The sequence below is a fragment of the Octodon degus genome, unplaced genomic scaffold (genome assembly GCF_000260255.1).
Source record: "Octodon degus isolate 3935 unplaced genomic scaffold, OctDeg1.0 scaffold00298, whole genome shotgun sequence".
Lineage (NCBI taxonomy): Eukaryota > Metazoa > Chordata > Mammalia > Rodentia > Octodontidae > Octodon > Octodon degus.
The window spans coordinates 686716-690535 of NW_004524874.1; positions in this window are offsets into that span (position 1 = coordinate 686716).

Below are 3820 nucleotides of genomic sequence, written 5' to 3' on the forward strand. Positions count from 1 at the left end.
TTCCTTCCTTCCTTCCTTCCTTCCTTCCTTCCTTCTTTCCTTCCTTTCTGTTTTAATTTTTTATTCATTTAATGAGAAAAAAAAGACAAAATAGCAATGAAACAGTTTCAAAACAGGATAGTAGGACAGTTACAATAATTAATACATTGCATATTGTTGTCTTCATACTAGTTATTCAGAGGACAAGATGCAGAGATATCTTGTCTAAACAATATTAGTACAAACCTTTCTTCTCATTGAACTAACTGAGCCTTTCTTATGCACCCTCTGGTCCTAGCACTTCCTCTACCTCTGAAAATGATCCCAGCTCTGTTTATTCATGCATATGATACTTTGATTACTTCAGAACAATGACAGTTTCTTTTCATTTTTGATGTATCACTTTATTTATTTACTTATTTTTGGTACTGGGAATTGAACTCATGATCTTGTGCTTACCAGGCAGGTGCTATACTTTGAGCTATAACTCTGCCTCTCTATCACTATAAAATATCAAAGGTTTCTGGGCTAGATTTTGCATCTTATTCTGTCTTTCTGACATCTCTATCACAAAAATGAGTTGATGTCTGTTTCCATGCATTTCTTAGTGCTCATTTTATTTTAGACATGGAATGTCTCCCAAAAGCCTCTGTGTTTAGAGGTGTGGCTTTCTGAGGGTGATGGGTTATTGAGCCACTATACTGCTCTCGAGCTCATAGCTGCATGTACTATTAAGAGGTGGGAATGGTAGAAAGAGGTGAGTCAATGTGTGTGAGTGAGCTGGAAGGGTCTATACCTTTGTGGCTCCTTCTCTCTCTGCTTCCCAGATACTGAGGGGTGAGCACCTTTCCATCCACCATGCCCCATGGCCATGTGATTTCTACCCGGGAGCCAGATGATCATAGAAGGAAACCCTGAGTCACAGTAAAACTGTCCTCCTTTAAGCTGTCAGTCTTGGGTACATTGTCATGTAGTGACAAAGACAGTGGCTAAGACAGTGGCTACCAAAGTTTGTTACCTAATGCTTCTGCAGAATGCAGCTCAAGCCTTGTCCATGCATCTGTATCTGGACCTCTTAAGAAATCTAAGTGGTAACTTGATAGAAGTATTCCAGTCTCCAGCCTAAGTTAGGTCATCATGAGACTAACCTCCTCCTTTCCTAGTTATAGTAAGGGAAAAAAATAGTGTGTGTGAAATATTTATACAACATCCTGCCTTAATATTATTTTTCAGGCACTAAGGATGAATAGATTGGAAGGAATTCATGACTTACTATTCACATCAGTTGTGGAAATACCTCATTGTTTGTTTGGTGTAAGAAACTGAAAGTATAAAAAAGCACCAAAATATTTGAGATGTTGTCAAGTAGAAAGAAAACAAAAGAGGGGCAAGGGAAAGGAAGGAAGGGAAAAGTTTAAAAAAATGAGAAAAAAAGAAAAAAAAATAGAAGCAAAACTTTTGTACATAAGCAGGGGTAGAAGGTTGAAGGGAAGGTAGGGAAATAGAGGGGAATAAAAAGAACTGAGTTCTATCATCTACAGACACAAATTCCCTATGATGAATGTGATTATTATTTATATCTAAAATGTGCCAATAAAAATCATTTTCTTTTCTTTCTTTAAAATTATTTATTTTTTTGGTACAGGGTCTTGCTATGCATCTTGGACTCATAGTGATCCTCCTGTCTCAGCCTCCCCAGTGCTGGGTTTACAGACACATGCCACCACACCTGGGGTTCTGGGTTGGCATGGCATGAGGTACCAGGGATAAAACCCAGACCTTTATAGTTGCCAGGCAGACCGTTAGACCACTGAGTTATCTTTCTGTCCCTAAAAATAATTTTCTTTGAAAAAGCAAAACCCAAATGTATGTGGAGAAGCAACACATCAATACTTTAAAAAATTAAGAATGCAGACTGAAATGATCCCTATCTCTTTTATAACTAATTCAACATTTATCATTCAGGATCTCACTGTTTTGGCATAATTTTTTCAAATATATCTTCAAAGTTTGGCCAAAGGGTGATAACTAGACCACATGAAGCTCCACCTCTAACTACAGATTAATTTCAACAAAGTTTTTCCTGTTACAGTGCAAGGGACATAGTGAAAGAGCCTACCAGTAAGAAGACTTGTGTATGGACTGTTCTGATTTGTATCTGGATGCCCCCCAAAGCTGCATGTGCTCCTAGATGGAGAGGTGACTAGGTCAGGGGGACATGACCTCCATCAGTGCCTTCGCCCACTGAGGAGTTTAGATGTAAATGTGAAGTTGAATGGTGAAGCCTGGTTGGAGGAGGTGGGTCACTGCAGCAGCATCGGGAAGGGCTGAGCTCTATTCTCCTCCCCTGGCTTGCTCTCTATTTCTGCCACCATGCCATGAGCTCTTTGTCTTCTGCTGTGCCTACTGCCCCACTCCCCTGCTTTGGACTCAGCTTACTGTGGAGTGAAACTTCTACAAACTGTGAGCCAAAACAACCAAGGAGAAAATAACTAAGAAATGGACATTGTGTATTTATAGCATCAGCTACTCTATGAGGTCCAACACTGTTCTTAGGGTATAATGGTACATTGGGGTCATATATTTATAAATATTAGATTCTCCCTCTCTCTAAATTTTTGATTTGTTCCTCCACAAGGTCATGTTGGCCTATATGTGTTTCCCTGAATTCACTGACTTTATGCATTCCATTAGCTAACACTAACTGATACTTTTTCTTCTCTGATGTTATGGGTTTCCCCTCATTCTCCCTCTGATCGGTGTTGACTGTGTGACATCCCTGATGTGATAAGTGCTTTGGCAGAAGTGTGAAGGAATTGCTATGCAAAATCAGGAGAGGAATTATTGATTCCACAAGCAAAGAAAAGGACCTTCAAATATTCCCTAGGTGATTCAGCAGTTGAGAAATATTTGTGGAATGCTTAAAATGGGAAGTTGAAAGGGCACTGTAGGCAGTGGGAACCACATGCACAAACAGTGCAGCTGGAGAACAGGGCAAGTTGGAGCACCGAGGTTAGGACAGACTGAGAAGAGTCGTGAACCCACGCTAAAGGCTAAACTTTTTTCACATGGGGTCTGGCAAGCGAGTAATAAGCAAAATATATGTATTAGAGACTATTCTGGTAGAAAGGAGTATAATGGATGGGAAAAGGGGAATTACTGGAGACAGACTAATTTGGAAATCCTTGCTCAGAAAACTGGGTCTGCTGCTCTGCATCCCTTCCTGCTTCTTCTAGCTGTTTTAAAGCTGTTCTGAACTCCAAAAAGAGAGCAAAGAGGAAAGGAAGGACCTAAATGGATTGAAATATGCACCCAAAGTGGGGTCTGCTACTTCCAAATAGGACTTTACAATTGTAGCCACATATCATAGGTGAAACAGAATTTTAGTCAGTGTGGCATTTCCCTTCACTAGCTGCATTTGTCTGGGGCTAAATATAAGTCTCTGGAGACTTAGAGATAAACCATTAAGAGGGTACATCTGGCTTTGTGTTGTGTCAATCCATTGCATTAGCCTTTGGAGGAATGACCTCTTTCTCCTGTAGTTTTATTTATAACAGTTGGTTCTTTATACCTTCCTTATTGCAACCTCAAGCAGGTAGTTATCCAGGCCAACTCACTACTGCAAGAGAACAGAAGGACTATTTTGTGCTTGCTTCTGAGTCCTGCAGTGTCACAGGGATCACAAGGAGACCATCTGAAGACTGCGTGCTTATGCCACGCACTGTCTCTCCCTTGTCACAAAGGAGAATGTAGGGACCAGGGAGATGGCTCAGTGGAATAAGCACTTCCCTGGCAAGCCCAAGGGCCTGAGTTCAATCCCCAGTTACACCAAAAAAAAAAA